We start from the raw sequence: 21481 nt of genomic DNA, 5'->3' as shown, positions 1-21481 counted from the left end.
ATGTTTCAATAAGATCCCCTCTCAGCCTTCTAAATTCCAGAGTATACAAGACCAGTCGCTCCAATCTTTCAACATATGACAGTCCCGCCATCCCAGGAATTAACCTTGTGAGCCTACGCTGCACTCCCTCAATAGCAAAAATGTCCTTCCTCAAATTTGGAGACCAAATCTGCACACAGTACTCCAGGTGTGCTCTCACCAGTGCCCTGTACAGCTGCAGAAGGACCTCTTTGCTCTCTCTATATATATATACACTCAATTTCCCTTGTTATGAAGGCCAGCATGCCATTAGCTTTCTTCACTGCCTGTTGTACATGTATGCTTGCTTTCAGTGACTGATGTACAACAACACCTAGATCTCATTGTACTTCCCCTTTTCCTAACTTGATTCCATTTAGATAATAATCTGCCTTCCTGTTCTTACCAAAGTGGATAACCTCACATTTATCCACATTAAACTGCATCTGCCGTGCATCTGCCCACTCACCCAGCCTGTCCAATTCACTCTGCATTCTCATAAGATCCTCCTCACATTTCACACTGCCACCCAGCTTTGTGTCATTGGCAAATTTGCTAATGTTACTTTTAATTCCCTCATCTAAATCATTAATATATATTACAAACAGCTGCGGTCCCAGCTCTGAACCCTGCGGTACCCCAGTGGTCACTGCCTGCCATTTCGAAAGGGACCCGTTAATCGCTACTCTTCGTTTTCTGTCAGCCAGCCAATTTTCAATCCACGTCAGTACTCTGCCTCCAATACCATGTGCCCTAATTTTGCCCACTAATCTCCTATGTGGGACTTTATCAAAGGCTTTCTGACAGTCCAGATACACTACATCCACTGGCTCTGCCTTGTCCATTTTCATAGTTACATCCTCAAAAAAATCCAGAAGATTAGTCAAGCACAATTTCCCCTTTGTAAATCCATGCTAACTTGGACCGATCCCGTTACTGCTATCCAGATGTGTTGTAGTTTCATCTTTTGTAATTGACTCCAGCATCTTTTCCACCACCGACGTCAGGCTAACCGGTCTATAATTCCCTGTTTTCTCTCTTCCTCCATTCTTGAAAAGAGGGACAACATTAGCCACCCTCCAATCCACAGGAATTGATCCTGAATCTATAGAACATTGGAAAATGATTACCAATGCGTCTATGATTTCTAAAGCCACCTCCTTAAGTACCCTGGGACACAGGCCATCAGGTCCCGGGGACCCAACAGCCTATCCAACACCATTTCCTGCCCAAAATAAATTTCCTTCAATTCATCCATTACCCTAGGTCCTTTGGCCACTATTACATCTGGGAGATTGTGGCATTCAGACCTGACCTGCAAAGGGTTGTTACCCTTTCAACTTTGTACCCTGGTGCTAGCTCTCTTACAGTTCATGATGCTTCCTGCATTTGCTGTTGTCCAGTGAATGGATGGGTCTGGGATTCTCCATGGGAGCTGTTCGGCTGTACCTCTGCTTAACAACCTACTAGGCTTACTGGACTAACTTGAATATTGAAAAGCCATGTATAAACAATTGTCAATACTTGGCAATTTTCCTCAAATCGTGCATTTCTCATAAAAGAATCAGCGGAGGATGAGTGCTCTGGGAATGGAAGAAATAAATGAAATAAACAGATAAAAACTAATTCACTGGTCTGTAGAAAAAGCAGATTTATTCCATCCTCATGTTTTAGGATCTATAATAGTGAAAAAGAGAGTGAATTGTGTTTGAAGTTTCAAACACAACTTGTGACTTGTGAGATTCTCACAGCTATGGAAAAATAGCACCATAGTATTTAATTTGGAGCTGCTTCATGTGCAAATATGCACAATGGTGCTTGTCATTTCCATCTACAGTCTTACATGCAAGGTTTCAAAAGTAAATTGTGGACATTCACTGAGAATATAGCATGTTGCTCATGCTAATGAATTGGCAATGTGATACAATAACTGAAATCCGCACACAGCACATAGTTTCACCAATGAATGAGCAAGGAAAGAAGAGCCCCAGACATGAGACTAATCTCTTGACACCATTTGTAAGAGTTTTTCAGCTGCTTACAAATCACAAATCAGTCATTTCAAGTGTGTGACGTTTCACTTTCTTGGGGATAGTTATCCTGCAAGTCCATTGTTACTGTGAACTGGTAGGAAAGTGGAGCTGAGGCTAAGACAGATAGATCGATACTTTTCGATCCCAAAGGAAATTGCAGTGTCACTGTAGCATTACAAATGCACAAATATATAAATACTAGAAAAGTAAGAAAGAACGAAAAATAAGTTAACTCAAACAACCTAACTGAAGGGGATATTCACTTCCCAAGTTATAGACTGACTCATTAGAGAACTTAATGGCCAAGGGGTAGAATGACTTCATAACAAGCTCCTTGGAGCAGTGCATGCCTTAGTCTATCTCTGAAAGTGCTCCTCTGTTTAGCCAAGGTGGCATGCAGGGGGTGAGAAACATTGTCCAAGATTGCCCGGATTTTCCATGGCATCCTTTTTTCTAACTCAGCCTCCAGTGTGTCCACTTTGACTCATATAACAGAGCCAGACTTTCTAATCAGTTCATTGAGCCTGTTGGCATCACCGGTTTGATGCCATTGCCTCAGCACATCACCGCATAGAAAATTGACTGGCAACAACAAACTGGTAGAACGTGTGAAGGACAGACCTGCATACTCCAAAGGACCTCCGTCTCCTTAGGAAGTAGAGGTGTCTCTGGCCCTCCTCGTACAAAGCCTCTGTGTTGGTGCTCCACTCAAGCCTGTCATCCAGGTGCACCCCAGGTAGTGGTAGATCCTCACCACATCCATACTCTCACCAGCAATAGTAACAGGAAGCACTGCTGGCTTAGTTTTCCTAAAGTCCACCACCATCTCCTTTGTCTTACTCATGTTAAGCTGCTGATGATTCAGCTTGAAACATTTGACAAGGTCCTCCACCAGGGCCCTGTACTCATCCTCCCATCCTCTCTTTATACACCCATTGCTGAGACATCACAGAATTTCTGCAGATGAAATGACTCAGTGTTGTATGTAAAGTCTGAGCTAGGTACAGGGTAAACAGGAAGGGGTTCAATGTAGTCCTCTGTGGGGCCACCGTGCTGTTCATAGCCATGTCTAACACAAAGCTCTTAAGCTGCACAAACTGTGGTCTGCCAGTCAGGTAGACCCACATTCTCCAATGGAGCATGGAATGGTCAAATGGCCACATCATTGTGCTTACGTGTATCATGCTCACAGTATGAGGATTATGATGGAACAGTAACTATGGGTCTTGCCATGGCTGCTCTTGACCACAGTGCAGGTAACAATAAATTACATTGTAATGTATCCTCCCTATATTGGCGATAATGAAATTAAAAGTAATTAAATAATATGCTGGTGGCTGTTCTTTCAGGAAGGGAACCTCCTCTCCAAATACCCATCAGAAAACCCCTGCATTGGAGATGATTTATACCATCCTCCTAGAAATGACTTAGTGATACACTTAATACAGGGGTATATAGAAAGGAGAAATGAGGCCGATCTTGCATGCAGTGCCACATCGCACAAACATATAAATGAAACAAATTTCCAGCTGCCGCCACTCTCCTGGGCCCCGGTCTCAGTGATGCCAGAAACTGAGATCAGTGCAGAAGGGTGAACCAACCTCCTGCCACTGGAAACACTGGCGAGTGCAGATGGTCTGGGCTGCCCTGTCCTTAAAAATCCATAGCTCTGGCTCGACGTTCAGAACTGCAAAGGAGGGGAGACAATTTCATAAATATCTCCAAAAGCAGTGGGTGTGGGAGTAATATAGTAATAAGCAATTTTGTTAATTATAATCATGGAAGAACACTGCTAATTCCTTTAAGAATGAATCTGTCACATATCCATTGTCTATTTGATAATTTAGTAATTTCCGACCGTTATTGTTCAATTACTGTTCAGTGCCTTGATAGTGTGAGCGGACAGTGATGGAGAGGAACATGATGGATGACTTCTCTCAGTATATTCCCTCGTGTGTACCCTCCTGATTCTGATCCCAGCAAGTCAGTGTTATGGTTGCAGAGGTAAATTAACACACACCAAGTAAATTTCAGCTCCATTTGGAAAGCATTAACCTAGCTCACATCTACCTCCTGGGCTCAGTGGTTGCTCGGAAACAACCTGTTCCATGCAACTTGGACTTTGGAGTAAATTTGTCCGTTTACTCACTTTTCTTATGTCAACGTCTGGTAACACTGACTATGCTTCTTTCGGCCCTTCTATCTGTGCTTCAGAGGAAGCATAGCAAGCTCAGGCCCGATATGATATTATGCTTGAGTCGGATTATACTTTCCGCACCACAACTCGCTTATTACCCACAGCAAGCTCCAGCTGATAGGGGCAAGGGTTACTGTAACATCACTGGCCTCCAGACACCAGTAGTATGCGCATTGTTTGCTAAGTATTCAATTCTTTTTCTCCTGTTATTTCCCACAGATACTGATCGTACATGTTCAAACTCTACCTGGGCTGAAATTGGCAACAAGGATGTGACGAAGCAAATCTGCTCCTGATTATTGCGTTCAAGGACTGTTGTTCAGCAGGCCCATGAACTTGCTCTTCTGAGACAAGCTTCAAGGTAACAACTACAGTTCTATAACGAGCTAAATCTGTCCCTGAGCTAAAAAGAGTAATGCTCACATTTCAGTTTCTGCATCTCAGCGATATTTCTTTCCTCGAAGATGCATTTGATTCCGTTATTATTTTACCAATCTCTCAACTAGTTGAAGATGTTTAGTTTTTATATGAGCTCTGTAAGTAGTTGCTGCTCGAGACAAATGAATGTAAATCATCCCACAACACGCTCCCATTGACAAGGCACGCTGATTTTTTTTTCTGCTTCCTTCTTTCCAGACGTTCTCCTAGTGAAATAGTTTGGTCTACAATATTCAGTGTAAGTATCCTGTCTTTGAAAAGGAACCATGCGTTCGAACCTGGATGCAACATATTGATACAGCTAGAGAGAAGGGAAGTTAGCAGCTAAATTTCATTCAGAGCTTGAGATTTGGTTTGCCACCCAAAACACTCAAAAACTTCTACAAATGTAATGTGGACAGCATTCTGACAGGCTGCATCACTGTCTGCTATTGGGGGAGGGGGGAGAAGGTGGGTCCACTGCACAGGACCAAAATCAGTTGCAGAAACTTGTAAAATTAGTCTGCTCTATCATAGGCACCAGCCTCCGCAGTATCCAATACATCTTCAATGGGCGGTACCCTAGGAAGGCAGCATCCATCATTAAGGAACCCCGTCACCCAGGATCTGTCCCTTTCACATTGTTGTCATCAGGAAGGAGGTACAGAAGTCTGAAGGCACACATTCAGTGATTCAGGAACAGCCTCTTCCCCTCTGCTATCCAATTTCTGAATGGCACTGAGCCATTTACACTACAAATTTCAACTGAACTATTTAATAGACAGACATATACTGACTGGAATTCAGTATTTTTTTTCTCTATATTTTTTGGAATGTACTGTAATGGGCATCATATATAAGTGTTTGGGTAAACAAGGTCTAATTGGGGATACTCAACATGGCTTTGCCCGTGGCAGATTACATCCAACGAATTTTACGGATGCTTTTGAAGCTGTTACCAAGAAGTTTGATGAAGGGAAAGCTGAATGTTGTCTGCATGATCTATGACAAAATACCCCATGGGAGGTTGGTCCAAAAGGGATATGTTATTTGGCATTCAGGATGAAGCAGTCAACTGGATTCAATGTTGGCTTAGTGAGAGAAGCCAGTATATAGTGTCACTTTCTAGTCCAATGCATCGGTGCTGGGTCTGTTGTTGTTTATCGTCTATATGAATGACTGAATAATAACGGGGCAAACAGAATCAAAAACTTGTGGATGACATCAAGATTAGGGGTAGAGGTGAACAGTGCAGAAGGCGATCAAAGCTTGTAAGATGATCGAGACGATCTGGGAAAATGGGCTGAAAAATAACAAGTGGAGCTTAACATAGAAAATTTCAAGGTGTTGCACTTTGACAGGAAAGCCAGGCTAAAACATACACAGTGAGTGTTAGGGGACTGACATCACAAATATCACAAGTGACCTGACTTGGTCCAACCAAGCAGAGTCCACTGCCAAGAAGGCCCACCAGCGCCTTTACTTCCTGAGGAAACTAAAGAAATTTGGCCTGTTCCCTAAAACCCTCACTAATTTTTATAGATGCACCGTAGAAAGCATTCTTCTAGGGTGCATCACAACCTGGTATGGAAGTTGCCCTGTCCAAGACCGGAAGAAGCTGCAGAAGATCGTGAACACGGCCCAGCACATCACACAAACCAATCTTCCGTCCTTGTACTCACTTTACACCGCACGCTGTCGGAGCAGTGCTGCCAGGATAATCAAGGACACAACCCACCCAGCCAACACACTTTTCATCCCTCTTCCCTCCGGGAGAAGGCTCAGGAGCTTGAAGACTCGTACGGCCAGATTTGGGAACAGCTTCTTTCCAACTGTGATAAGACTGCTGAACGGATCCTGACCCAGATCTGGGCCGTACCCTCCAAATATCCGGACCTGCCTCTCAGTTTTTTGCACTACCTTACTCTCCATTTTTCTATTTTCTATTTATGATTTATAATTTAAATTTTTAATATTTACTATTGATTTGTAATCCAGGGAGCGGGAAGCGCAGAATCAAATATCGCTGTGATGATTGTACGTTCTGGTATCAATTGTTTGGCGACAATAAGGTAGAAAGTATATTACTGGAGAAGGTTATCAAGATTTGTGCCAGAAGAATCAGATTGTTTGTGATGTATCCCAGGTAACTCTGGATGCAGTGAAGCCCCTTCAAGGTGCAACAAACCTGGTTACTGATCATATACAGACTCAACTATGAAGGAAACACATAAGACTGAGATTTGTGCCACATGGTCTACATGATTAATAACCATGATTGGCACAAATTTATTACAACTTGATCCCTATCAGTTACCAAACTGGGTATCAGGAGGGCAGACAGAAGAATGGCTTGAAGACAAGGTACCCTTATGTCACATTACATGTCTTACACTAACCAACAGTGCACTGGGTACAGATGGTGATTGTAAAGGCAGGTTTTATGTTGCTGCAAAGTTCCACATTCCTCAATGGGAAAAATGTAACCTGCCCTTTGAAAGGGATTCACATTGTCGTCAAGTGTCAGGAAAACACTTGTAGATTCACTACTAATGAGAATTGTTTATCGTCTATTCTGCCCGTGAATAATCAAGTCTTTCTTGCTATATGCATTGGTGGAACAGTCATATTACATATCAACAGCAGGCACGAGTCTTCCAAGGACTGGAAAACAGTGTCCTCTGAAGTAAATTTTACCTCTATCTGTATATAATGTGATCATAGCACACCTGCTGGGTGTCCACGGATAGTCAATAGAATGAGTGGAGGATAATGATCCTAAGATTAACATCCTTGGATCAAGGTGAGGGCGATGTTGGCCAGACGGAACTACAAGAGAAAACCCTGCATCAGACTACTTTTTGATGATTACAACAAATATACACTCAATTCTAATCTAAAAGCTCCAAAAACCTGAGCCCCTGTTCCTCTCTCTGAAACTGGATTGTTAACTTCCTCACCAGGAGACCACAGTGTGTGGATCAGAAATAGCTTCTCTTCCTTCCTGACAGTCAACACTGGTGCACCTCAAGGATACGCGCTTAGCCCACTGCTCCACTCTCACTCCACCCATGACTGTGTGGCTAGGCACAGCTCAAAGGACAACCTGAAGTTTGCTAATGACACAACTATTGCTGGTAGAATTCCAGATGGTGATAAGGTGGTGTACAGCTGTGAGATAGATCAGCTGGGTTCCGGTGAGGTCATCGTCCAGAATGGCAGCTTAAATCAGTAGCTCCTCCAGAAAAACGCATATTTTGCCCCATTAATCCATCAAATATAAGATCATTCAAAAATATCTGAATTGATGGGGGGGGGGTGTAAGAATGGGGAAAAAGAAAGGAGATTTCAAAAAAGCATCACCGTGGAGCCTATGGAAGAGAGACGTACAACGAGCGGCTCTCCTACACGGGTATGTGGCGGCAAAGCTGACGATGGGCCTTGTTCAGGCGAAGTGGTAAATATGATAAAGATTCTGGAAGAGATAAGGGAAGTCCAAAATGACATAAAACAACAACTAAATGATATAAAGTCAGAGCTCGCCAACGTCCATCAGAAAATAGCGGTGGCAGAGACACGAATTGACAAGGTGGAAGATCGCGTGCAAAACGTGGTACAGATACTAAGTAAGATGATAGAAATATTAAATCAACAGGAAAGTAAATTGCTTGACCAGGAGGGAAGATCGCAACGGAAAAATAGTAGGATTTATAATGTTCCCGAAGGAGCAGAGTGGTTGTCAATGATGGAGTTTGCAGAAAAGGTGCTGCTGGAAGCGCTGGAGATTCCCCCGACTATGGAGATTGAAATTAAGAGGGCGCATCGTGTGCTCATCCCGAGGCCTTCCAGAGACAGAGAAAGTAAGTCGCGGTCAACAGTACTTAGATTCCTTCGATTCAAGAGCAAGGTGGAGATTCTACGAAGGGCCTGGGGAAAGAAGAGTTTATTTTGGAAAGGGAATTTAATATATTTTGATCAAGATTAGTCCCCAGTGGTCCTACAGAAACAGAAGGAATATTCCAAAGTGAAACAAATATTAAAGCAAGAAAAGATTAAATTCCAAACCATGTACCCTGCTAAACTGAGGGTGTTTTATGAAGAAGGGATACAGCTATATCAGACGGTGGAAGAAGTGACTACAGACATGAACAACAGAGGGTTGCTCGTTAGCGTGGTCAGACCGAGGGAAAGCCTGGCTGAGCAGTTATCCCGATCTGCATGGGAAATAGTAAGAGTATCGAGAAAGCAGGGGACGGGAGGAGGACGAGGGAAGGATATTAGGAAGAGACTGTGAGTTCTCTGAGGGCAGCCCTCACCTCCTCCAGAAGAGCCATAAGGTTTGGCTAACTTTAAAAGTACTGATAAACTAAATGGAAGCAAAAATAGACGGTGATATACCTATCTCCAGAAATACGTATTATAATGTGGTTTTTATATTAATATTTTTTTTTATTCATTCATTCACTCCTTTTTCCCCACCTAAATGAGAATATATACGTGGGAGGAATACACAGGGAAATGGACATAAATTGTTTTACTTACTTTTATAGGTACTGCAGTGGGGGCCCTCAACTCACAGGTAGGAGGGTCTATCCCCCACGGCTAGAAGTTTCTTCTAGCACAACACTGGGTTGTGCTAGAGACCCCAGCCTTGGAATCACACCTTTGTTACCTTTTTTTATTATTCGCATTTCTTGGCTCTTATTTGTTCAGGGAGTAGATCGATTAAGTTATATTCTACAAATTTCAATGATATACTAACAGATAAATACACATGGCTAAGGACAAAGTAAAATTCATTTCTTTTAATGTCAATGCGCTGTTAAATTCAATCAAACGCAGTAAAATTCTATCAAAAATGAAAAAAAAGAGCAAGCCCAGGTAGTATATTCACAGGAAACTCGTTTAAGTGATAATGAGCATGGAAAAGTAAAAGAATGGGCTTCACTAATTTGTTTTTTCTGCTCATATAAATCAGGGCATAGAAGAGGAGTTGCTATTCTCATCTCAAGCAAGCTAAATCTTGAAAAAGCATTCAAAATGGGAGATAAGGAGTGCAGATATATTCTGGTAAGGGGGAATATAGATAGAAATCCAGTTACTTTATTAAACACATATGTGTCTCCAGGAAGTGATATTAGTTTCTTTCAGGAAATTATTAATATTATGGTAACAGAAACAGAAAGTCTCTTGATATGTGGGGGAGATTTAAATTTACAATTACAACCGAAGTTAGATTCTTCCAATAGAAAAACTTATGAAACAAAGTCCTAACATAAGAAAGTTAACACTTTTTTTGAAGATGTTGGTCTAATTGACATATGGAGGGACCTTTTCCCGAACAGAAGGTATTACACTCGTTAATCTGCCCCCCATTCAGTATATACAAGAATAGACTATTTCATAACATTTGGAAAAGATAAAGACAAAATAATCACCTGTGGAATTGGGACAATAGATGTAAGTGACCATGCACCCATATATATTTATCTGTTGATTTTGATCTACAACCAAAGAATACAATTTGGAAACTAAATTCAAGTCTACTCAATGATCCCTATTTTAAGGAACAAATTAAAAAAAGACATTGGTGTTTACTTAGAATTCAATGATAATGGAGAGGTTTCACCTCCCATTCTATGGGATACTCTGAAGGCTGTCTTAAGAGGGAAAATTATAGCAATATCTTCATATAAGAAAAAAATAAGGAATAAAACATTGGAGGAATTACAAAATAAGCTGAAGGAACTAGAAGAAAAACACAAATTGAGTTTGGCACAGGACACACTAGAGAAAATTTAAAAAGTTAGGAATGAAATTAATAGTCTGGCTACACAAGAAATTAGAAAAAAAATAATGTTTCTGAAACAAAGACACTATGAAAGTGAACCTAAATCTATGAAAATACTGGCATGGAAACTGAAAAAAAAGAGAACAGAAAATACAATTCATAGAATTAGGGATCCAAGAACAAAAGTGATAAAAAAAAATAAGGTAAGTGAAATTAAAGAAGCTTTTGAAATGTTTTACAAAACTCTATATTCCAAAGTTCCAGGGAGAAGCATAACCCAAATTGACAACTTCTTGAGTTCTTTAGAGTTACCCACTTTAAGCAAAGAACAAAATAGAATGATGACTACTGACATAACTGAAGCTGAACTAAAAACTGCAATTAGTAGGGTTAAACTAAGCAAGTCACCAGGATCAGATGGATATACGGCAGAGTGGTATAAAGAATTTAGAGATGTGTTAATTCCTGTTTTACTCCCCACACTGAACTGGGCTCTAAGAAAGGTGCAAATGCCACCCAGCAGGAAGGAGGAGGTAATCTCAGCTGTACCGAAAGAAGGCAAGGATAAAATGGAATGTGAGTCATTTAGACCAATATCTGTTCTTAATGTGGATTATAGAATATTTACCTCCATCACGGCCAAACGATTAGAATAGTTTCTACGCACACTGATACATAATGATCAGACGGGTTTCATACAACAACGCCAGTCACAAGACAATATACAAAGGACACTTCACAACATTATGGATCATATGAAAAATGAAATTTAAGCAATTGTGATAAGTGTGTATGCTGAAAAGACATTTGATTCAGTTAATTGGAATTTTCTTTACAGAGATTTACATAGATTTGGTCTACATGACACAATTATTAAAACTATACAGGCACGATATGACAATCCTACTGCTAGGATTAAAATCAATGGATATTTACCTAATAGTTTTACGTTAGAAAGGGGCACGAGACAGGGTTGTGCATGGTCACAGCTACTCTTTGCATTATATCTGGAACCATTAGCTCAACACATTAGACAAAATGAAGATATTAGGGGAATTACTATTAAAGGGACAGAGCGTAAATCGGCCTGTTACACGGATGACATTTTGATTTATCTACGTCAACCAACATACTCTTCACCTAAATTGATGCATTCCTATGAACAATATGGCCAATTATCAGGATACGAGAGCAACGTAGATAAAATCCAACTACTTTCATATAACTATAGCCCACCAAGAGAAATTGAAAGTAGATATCCTTAGGCATGGCAAACAGAGTCCATCAAATATTTGGGCATCGTTATGCCAAAAGATTTGGCAAAGTTATCAGAATGCAATTATCAGCCTATATATAAAAAAATTAAGGAAGATATAACAAGATGGAACCTAATTCCTTTCCTTGGTCTCAGTTCAAGGATTGAATCTATTAAAATGAATATACTGCCCAGACGACTATATCTCTTTCAGACCCTACCAATAGAGATTAACCAAAATCAATTCAATGAATGGAACAAGATGCTATCAAGATATATATGGCAAGGTAAAAGGCCTAGAGTTTGTCGCAGAACTTTGCAATTAGCCAAAGAAAAGGGGGGATGGGGCCTACCTTCTCTTGACGTTATTATTTTGCAGCACAGTTGAGAGCTGTGATATGCTGGTGCAACCCATCATATGACGCTCAATGGAAAAACATTGAGGATAGAATACTTTCCATCCCCATACAGGCAATTTTGGCTGATAACAACCTACAAAGTTACATAAATATTATTGATAACCCATGGGTGAAATGGACTCTTAAAACATGGAAAACTATTATAAAAGAATATAAACTAGAGAGAGAAACATGGCAATTCTTAAATGGTGTGCATATGACTCAGATTTTACGCGAAATAAACTGAATGCTAGATTTAAGGACTAGACAGCTAAAGAAATAACAGCTATTTGCAATATAATGAAAGAAGGAACACTGTTCAGTTTTGAAATGGTCAAACAGAAACACTTATTAGAAAAACAAGACTTTTATCGGTATTTACATATGCGACAGTATTTTAATAGGACGGTTAAAAATGTAACCAACGCAAGTACATGTCTGATAGAGCTATTTAGAAAAGCACACAATTCAGACAATGGTAGTAGAATCATTTCAAGCATGTCTAAGGGTTTGTCAAATCTTAAAACACATTCGACTTCATACATTAAAACAAAATGGGAGAAAGAAGGAGGGATAATAATATGAGGAAGAATGGACACTAAAATGGAGGTATCAATGGAAGTGTACCAATACTGGCTGGTTACTTGATTTTATTTACTGTTTATTTATTTTATTTGTTGTTTTAGAGCATTGAGTATGAGAGTCGCAAACTCATTTTCGCTGTATTGGTGCATGACAAGTTGTACTATGAAATGACAATAAAGATATTTCATTTCATTTCACAGAAACGGAGGGAGTTCGGGTGGAAAAAACTTGATAAGATATTTTATTACACCCTCTCAGAAATTCCATTATGATAGTAACCTCCCTGTTTGCTGGAGAAATTGTGGAAATCAAAATGCAAACCAATATCATATTTTCTGGGAATGTCCCATTATCAAATACTATTGGAGTGGGATGCATAATGCCCTACAAGACATCTTTAAATGTGAAATAACCTTAGAGAGTAAGGCCATATATTTTGGGTATATACCTCAAGAATGGTTGAAATGAGATAAATATTTAATGAATGTACTGCTGGTGGCTGGTAAAAAGACCCTTACCAGGAAGTGGTTGTCACAGGAGATCCCAGCTTTAGATGTATGGATGGAAATTACAATGGGCATTTACAAAATAGAGAAGATAACAGCATCTGTTAATCATAAATTGGAACAATTTGATTCATACGGAGAAAAATGGTTTAACTACATAACACCTCATAGGCCTGATTTTATTCTCGCAAGTTAATGAATATGTTGTTAAAAAAAAGATCACTCCCTACTCTGTACATAATTTTCTTATTTTGATTGTTCTTTCTTTCCTCTCCTGTCTATAAGTGTATACCTCATAAATATTATGTGGAGATTTGTAACAAATATGATTATTTGATATATATATATACAGTATCTGAAATAGATTTTATGGAAATGTTTCTTTGATGGTGAACTTCAATAAAAAAATAAATTACAAAAAAGAGAGAGATCAGCTGATTGAACGGTACCAAAACAACAACCTTGCACTCAAATCGGTAAGACCAAGGAATTGATTGTGGATTTCAGGAAGGGGAGGTAGAGGGAAGAGCAGTGGAAGGGTGAGCGAGCAGCTTCAAGTTTCAGTTTGTCAACATCTTTGAAGATCTACGCTGGGCCTAACATATGGATACAATTACAAATAGCATGACAGCCGCTATATTTCATCAGGAGGTTTATGCGATCCTGGATGTTACCAGACTCTAGAAAATGTTAACGGATGTAACACAAAACAACAAGTTTCACAACATATGCCAGTGCTATTCAGTGCTGATTCAGTGCTCGGGACCGTTTTATGGGAGGGTCTAAGACCAGGGGTCACAGCCTCAGAATGGAGGGACGTCCTTTCAGTGCGGAGATGAGGATGAATGTCTTTACCCAGAGATGATGAATCTGTGGAATGCTTTGCCTCAGGCAGCTGTGGAGGCCAAGGCTTAATGTGTATTTAAGGCAGAGTTTGATAGATTCTTGATTAGTCTGGGCATGAAGGGATATAGGGAGAAGGAAAATTAGATCAGCCACGATGTAATGGCGGAGCAGACTCAATGGGCCAAATAGCCTAATTCTGGTCCTCTGTCTTCTGGGGTAGATCTGCGGTGGCTTGTTTGCAGGATATTCAGGGACGGTTAAGTCGTGTGGGGCCCTGGTCAACTTTTTAAATTACAATAAGTTTGGGAGGCGGGATCTGGCTCCTGTTATCCTCCCATTACAGTGGGCGGCGGTAACACTATAACGAGGAAGAATCAGGAATCACAGGCTGTACAAAACGTGAGCGTGTGTCAGATCTGTATCTGATTGCCTTGCCTGAACGGGCCGACAAGGCAGGAACTCGTACAAGTGGCGCTGCGTCCGGAAAATACAATTTCTCCGTTTTAAAGTGCTCTTTCCGTTCGGTGAATTGAACTGGGGACACCGCCGAATATCAAACCAGCAACACTCCGCGACAGGCGCAAATACTCACCGGTGAGCCGGGAGCCTCTCTCGACGGACGAAAACTTTCCCCAAACTCCGGACCGAGGTAACACCGAATGCAGAAGGACGGAAGGAAACGGCCGCCCATCCGGAGATAAGCGCATGCGCAGCATGATATCCGCGACTGTTTGCTTCTCGGCGCAACAGAGCTGCAGTAGGTGCCGTCTCACTGGCTCTTCACTGAACCCTGGAGCACCGATTGTTATTGCTATTAATTAATCATTGCCCGATGTCAGTCATCGAAAAGTCACGAATCATGTAGGGGTCCTTTTATGACAAACAATAAAGGATATCAGCACCGATCCCTGCAGAATTCCACCAGTCAGAGAGGCAAACATCTGCTGCCACTATTTGCCTTCCTCCGCTATGCCAATGTCTACTCCCATTTACTACCCCACCTTGAATGGCAAGAGAATAAAATTTATTGGTGAACATCCTATGTGGTACCTTGTCAACTGCCTTGCTAAAGTCCATGTAGAAAATATCCAGTGCCTTGCCTTCATCAACTTTCCTAGTAACATTCCTTGTAAGTTCTTTGAAAAACTCAATATATTGTCTGGAACACACAAAGTCATGTTGGATATTCCTAATCAGTCCTATTTATTTAAGTACTCCTATATCCCGTCCTTCCAATGTCTTCCCATGTCTGATATCAAGTGCACTGGCCTATAATTTCCTGGTTCAATTTTGGAGCCTTTTTCAAACAGTGGAATGAAATTAGGTATCCTCCAATCCTCTGGTACCTGTCCTGTCTTTGAGCATAATATAAACATATCGGCTACATCCCTGCAATTTTGCTTCTATCAGGGTCCGAGGGCTGAACTTCTCAGTCGCTGGGGATTTATACACTCGAATTTGCCCAATATGCCAAACATCCATGGCCTCACTTCTATAGATTATTTTCCCGAGTGAACACAGAAACAAAAATCCACTTAAGAACTCCTCCATCTTTGTTGGCTCCATGCATATATTACCATTCTGATCATCCAGATGTTCGATTGTGTCCCCTGCAATCCTTTTGCTTTTAAAATATCCGTATAATCCCTCACCTTGTCTGCTAGGACAACCTTAGGCCACCCTATAGCCTGCATGGTTTCTTTCCTCAATGTTATCTTGCATTTCCTCAACTCCAGAAGTACCTCATTTTTTTCCTATCTGCCTACACCTGTTATGCACCTATTTTTTTTTTCTATACCAGGACCTCAATATCTCTTGAAAAACTGGCATATTTATCTTTTATTTGGACAGGCACATTGAAGTCAACAAATTTTATCTTTCAATGTCTCCCACTTACCAAGTACTCATTTGCCACAATATAGCCAACTGCACTAGTCAGATCCTTTTTGAGGCCATCAGAATAGGTCTTTGCCCAATTTAGAATCTCACCCCACGGAACAGAGCTATTGTTCTCCACACTTCCTTTCAATCTGATGACATTGGGGTCACCAGAAGCAAAGAGCTTCCCGACACGGACTTCTGTTACGTGTGTCCTAGCTCAGTCCCTAATGGGAGATTGAGTATCACACTTGAGTGTTTGGGACTTCAATGTACTGACTAACGAAACTTCCCTGAAGACATTTGTCAAATAAATGAGTACATCTACTCAATATATGGTATGAGAGTTCCAGTCCGTGTATGGAAGGTTAAAATCAAATTATAACAAATTATGTTTCTTGCAATATTCTCTGACATCTACTGATTTGTTCCTCTAAATCCCATAGACTCTTGAGTGTTCTATAAGATTGACTCATTAACATGTTCAAACAATTTTCATTTCTCCAGTCTACCCATAAAGCCTCACTAGATGAGTTCTGTTATCTGTCCCTCCTGCACACCGTGACATTTTCCCTGAGTAGTGAAGCCATCTCTAGCCCTTTAATCCCTCACACTCTGTTGAATGTAAAACAATGGAACCCCAGAAAATCAAGCTGCCAGGGAAAATCGACTCTGCAGGCCAGTCTCAATAATGGTGACAATATCATAATTCCATGTGTTGATCCATGATCCAAGCTCATCTGCCTTTCCTTCAATACTTGTTGCATTGAAATATACACAGCTCAGGACATTAATCACAACATGGTTAACCTTCGATTCCTGACTCTGTCTGAGGTCTTAACAACATCTATTTGAGAAACTTGGATAGGTAAATGGATGGGAGGGGATGGAGGACAGGTCAATAAGCTCGACGGATTAACAGTTCGACAGGGAGACCAGGACCCATGCAGAGTGAAACTCCTGGTGTGTGAAAGGGAGAATAGGAATCATTCGCAGTAAAGCAGCCGGTGTGGGATATGGAGACCAGGAATGGTGCACGATAAGATTCAAAGACCGGGAATTGTTTGCGGAAAAATCCCCGTGTGGGAGTTGAGACCGGGACCACCGCTCTTCACCCTGCTCTCTTCTCCCTGATTCTCCCTCACCCCTCCCAACTCACCTCACTCATCACCCGTAGACTTCGCCGTCCATTCTCATCATCCCCCCAGTACTCACCTTCCTACCCCTCCGCACCCACACCTTCACTTTTTCTGCCTCGATCCCGTCTCCTTCATTGCTCTGTCATTGATGTCATTCTCACTCGCCCGTCTTTCCTCGCCGCCCAACTCAGTCACCTTTCCTCCTCACTGTACAGCCCACCACCCATCTCACTCATCCCTCTCTCCTTGTCAACCTAGTCACACCCTTCCTTACTCCCTGCCCCTCACTCACACATTCCTCCTCGATGCCTGCTGTGCACCCTCCTTAGACATCCCACTCACTCACCACTTCCTTGAGACCATTTATTCCAACTTCCCCTCCTACTCTCCCTAACCCTATCTCCTGCTCCGTCACTCCCTCACTCTCCCCACTATTTACTCCTTCTGCGCTCTCGCTCAACTCTCTCTGCCTCTTTCCTTCATCCTCTCCCCCATTCCACTCCCCTCTCTCTACGCCTCCCATTACCCTCTCACTATCCATCCATCCCTCTCACTCACTTTTTCTCAGCCTCTCAGTCACTCTCCCCACTCTCCCTTTTTGTTCCTCTCTCTCTGCCCCTCCATTCCCTCTCCATACCTCTCCCCCTCTCCATCCCCTCGCCCCTCTCCATCCCCTCGCCCCTCTTTATAGACCTCTCTCACCCTGCTTTCCTCTCCCCACTTCACTCCCCCTCTTTGACCCTCTCCCCCTTCTTTCCCTCCATATGTATCACTCTTACTCCCCCTCTCTCTGTTCCTCCCTCCCCCTCACTTGCCTCTGCCCTCATTCCCCATCTCTCACTCCCCCGTCTCCCCCTCTCTCTCCTTCCCCCACACAATTTCAACTTCCCCCCTCCACCTTTCACACACTCACCCTGCCCTTCCCCTCCCCCTGATCACCCCATCACTCTCCTCCTTACTGTGTGAATCATTCAACTTTTCATATTTATCAAAAGCTCCTGTGAAAAGAAAGGGCAGGGGTGAAAAGGCACGAGAACATCAGATGGCCAGGGAGGTGATAAATTTGGTCAAGAAGGAAAAGGAAACCTATATAAAGCTTCAGAGTTAGGATCAAACAAAACACATGAGGAGTATAAAGACACCAGAAAATAACTAAAAAAGGGAATTATGAAAGCCAAGAGGGGTCATGAAAAATTCTTGGCAAGTTGGATTAAGGTGAATCCTAAGGCAGTCAATACATTTATCAATAGCAGGAGGATAACTAGGGAGGGAAATGTAATGCATTCTCTTCAGTAATCAGCTCGAATCACATTAGGCTGCCACCATCCCCAGCATTCAAAAAACTGCAAGTTGTATTATATCAAAGAACACCTCACAAATACGTTCTTTGGAAAGGATCTCTAGTTTGGTAGAGTACAATACGTCACAATGCAAACTCATCGGCTCATCACGAAGCTTTGGATTACTTTAACAATACGAATACCTACATCAGAAAGCTGTTTCTCAACTGGAGCTCAGCATTTGACGCAATTATTCCTACAGTTCTGAACAAAAATCTCAACCCCATGGGACTTTCTACCTCCCTCTGCAACTGGATCCTCCATTTCCTCACTGGAAAACCACAATCTGTGCGGGTCGGAAATAATGCCTGCACATCGCTGACAATCAATACTGGTGCACCTCAAGGATATGTGCTTCGCCCACTGCACTACTCTTTCTGCATCCATGGCTATGCAGCTAGGCACTGCTCCAATGCCAGTGACAAATTTGCTAATGACTCTGCCATCGTTGGCAGATTTTCAGATGGCGAGAAGGCAAACAGGAGCGAGATATATCACCTAGATGAGTGGTGCTGCAGCAACAACCTTGCACTCAATGTCGGGAAGACCAACACACTAATTGTGCACTTCTGAATGAGTAAGATGAGGGCACACACACACCAATCATCACTGATCGGTCAGCAGTGGAAAAAGTGAGCAACTTCATGTTCCAGTGTGTCAACATCTCTGAGGATCTATCCAGGGCCCAACACATCAATGCAGTTACAAAGAATGAACGGCAGAGACTATATTTCATTAAAAGTTTGATGAGACTTGAGATGTGACCAAAGACTTGCAGAGTTCTATAGTTGTACCATAAGAATTGTTCTAACTGGCTGCACATCACTTGATATGGTGGGGTGGGGGAAGTGGAGAAGCTACTACACAGGATCGAAATTCTCCCAGGAAAGTTGAGAATTCAGTCAGATCCATCATGGGCAGTAGCCTCCGTAGCATCCAGGACATCGTCATGGAGCGATGCCTCAAAACAGTGGCACCAATAATTAGGAATCTGCTTCACCAAGGAGATGCCCTCTTCTTATTGGTATCACCAGGAAGGTGGTACAGGAGATTGAGGGCACACACTCAACGAGTCAGGAATTGCTTCCATCCCTCTGCCATCTGATTTCTGAATTGACATGGAACCCATGATCCTACTTCACCAAATTCATTTTTGCAATATTTATTTAATTTAACTTTTAGTGACAGATACTTACTGTAATACAGTTTTTTTTATATTATTATATATTGCATTGTACTGCTGCCGCAATGCCAACAATGTTCATGACCTATGCCTGCGATATGACATCCAGATCTGATGACTCTCAGGGATTAATTCCGATTGGCCCATCGGGCTGAAGATCCAGTTCCTGTGTTCTTCTCTGTTCCCCAATAACAAACTGTGCAGATAGACGGACAAAGATGACATTCCCCATCCCTGGGACCCAGTCACAGCCACCGTGGGGCAGTAATGCCACTGCTCAGTTCATTGGAGATGGGAAACCATCTTTCTCATTTCACTTTCCACAGAGCCGGACTCTGGGCCTTGCCGATTTGGGGCTGTGTTCATAGGGATATCCGAGGCTTTTTGAAGCAGACTCGCTCCACTGCCCTGAGAGGACACTTACAGTGTGGAAGGTGCTACAGCACCCTGGTGACATCAGACCTTAGACTCCAGACACTGGGCAATAGGCAACAGCACATCTACACAATTTCATATTTCAAACCTTTCACGGTTAGTTTCTCCCCAGAGCAGTGAAAGTATAATGTGCAAGAATGATGTTGGTCAGTTATCAGACTGAAACAACATGACACTTGCTGCTCTGGGAGAAAGAACAGTTAATTTACTGAATTAAAAATATACAGTTTAGTACAATTTAGCAAGACATTTGGCAAAGTCCCACATGGGAGACTTTAGCCAAGAAGGTTCAGGGGTTTGGCATTCTGGCATTCAGGATGAGGTGGTAAATTGGCTTCGACATTGGTTTCGCGGGAGAAGCCAGTAAGCGGTGGAAGATGGTTTGACTCCCTGACTGGAGGCCAGTGACTTGTGGGGTGCAGCGGGGTTCGGTGCTGGGTTCATTGTTGCTTATCATCTCTGTCAACGATCTGGATGATTTACTGCAATGTTTGGTTTTGGCTCAACAGTCGGTTATTTGCCTTAGTCTGTACTCATTAAATTAGTTTACAGTAACTCTGTAGTCAGAGCTTTTCTTGTGAACATACCAGGCAGAAATTGGCCGCTCAGCCCATCAAGCCTCCTGTCCCACACAGTGAAATCATGGCTTTCATTCTGCCCGCCTGCCGCTTTCTGTAACTGATCACAACCCCCCCCCCGACCCCCACACTGTTTGTTGTGTATTGAGGCCTTGAACAGAATCAATGTCTCAGCTTCGAAAGGATGTTGAGGAAATCACCTTGAAACACCAACAATAAACACAGTCACGAAGAGAAAAGCCACATGCATTCATCTGAAATGACAAGATTTGGAAACAGAAGCCGTGTTGGCTAAACAACTTTTCGCACACTTGCTTTGAAATCGTTCCTGATTTGAGAAGTTTTTAACTTTGGCATAAATTATGGAAAATCTCAACCGTTCAGGCAAGAATCTGCAAGAACACAAATACCACGACCACCAGAAGAGACAAAATAGAGCGAATAACTTCTTGCAATACACAGAAAATGCTGGAGGAACCCAACAGGCCAGGCAACATCTAGAAAAGGAGTCCTGCCGAAGGATTTCAGCCAGAAACGTCAACTGTTCACTCTTTTCCTAGATGCTGTCGGGCCTGCTGAGTTCCTCCAATATTTCAGTCATAGTCATACTTCATTGATCCCGGGGGAAATTGGTTTTCGTTACAGTTGCACCATAAATAATAAATAGTGCAACTGTTTGTGTGCGTTTCTCAGATTTCCAGCATCTGCAGCATTTTCTCGTTTGCGAATATCTTCTTGATCACTGATCCAAAGCATAGGTAGCATGTCGACTGGAAATAAATATCAGAAGCTGAATTATTCTTACCTTAATTCACTAAGAATGCTCAGTCTCAGTGTGGGTATATTTTCATGTCGTTTTCTTCTAACTTCATACCAGACAAT

General features: G+C 42.0%; 1 protein-coding gene across 10 annotated transcripts in view; it reads right to left on the bottom strand.

The window, feature by feature from the left end:
- Positions 1-21481, bottom strand: part of LOC140206903 (NACHT, LRR and PYD domains-containing protein 3-like) — a 53710-nt gene that overhangs the window by 30915 nt on the left and 1314 nt on the right. The window contains exon 1 of one of the 10 annotated variants that reach the window (XM_072275178.1): positions 14639-14726. The exons of 8 other annotated variants lie outside the window; for them this stretch is intronic. The gene's annotated coding sequence lies outside the window, so the exon portion shown is untranslated. Of the gene's footprint in view, positions 1-14638; positions 14727-21481 lie in introns of those variants that run through there. One more of the 10 variants, XM_072275173.1, reaches the window with a different exon arrangement.

The sequence above is a fragment of the Mobula birostris genome, chromosome 13 (assembly GCF_030028105.1).
Source record: "Mobula birostris isolate sMobBir1 chromosome 13, sMobBir1.hap1, whole genome shotgun sequence".
Lineage (NCBI taxonomy): Eukaryota > Metazoa > Chordata > Chondrichthyes > Myliobatiformes > Myliobatidae > Mobula > Mobula birostris.
This window is presented reverse-complemented; position numbering and strand designations above follow the sequence as displayed.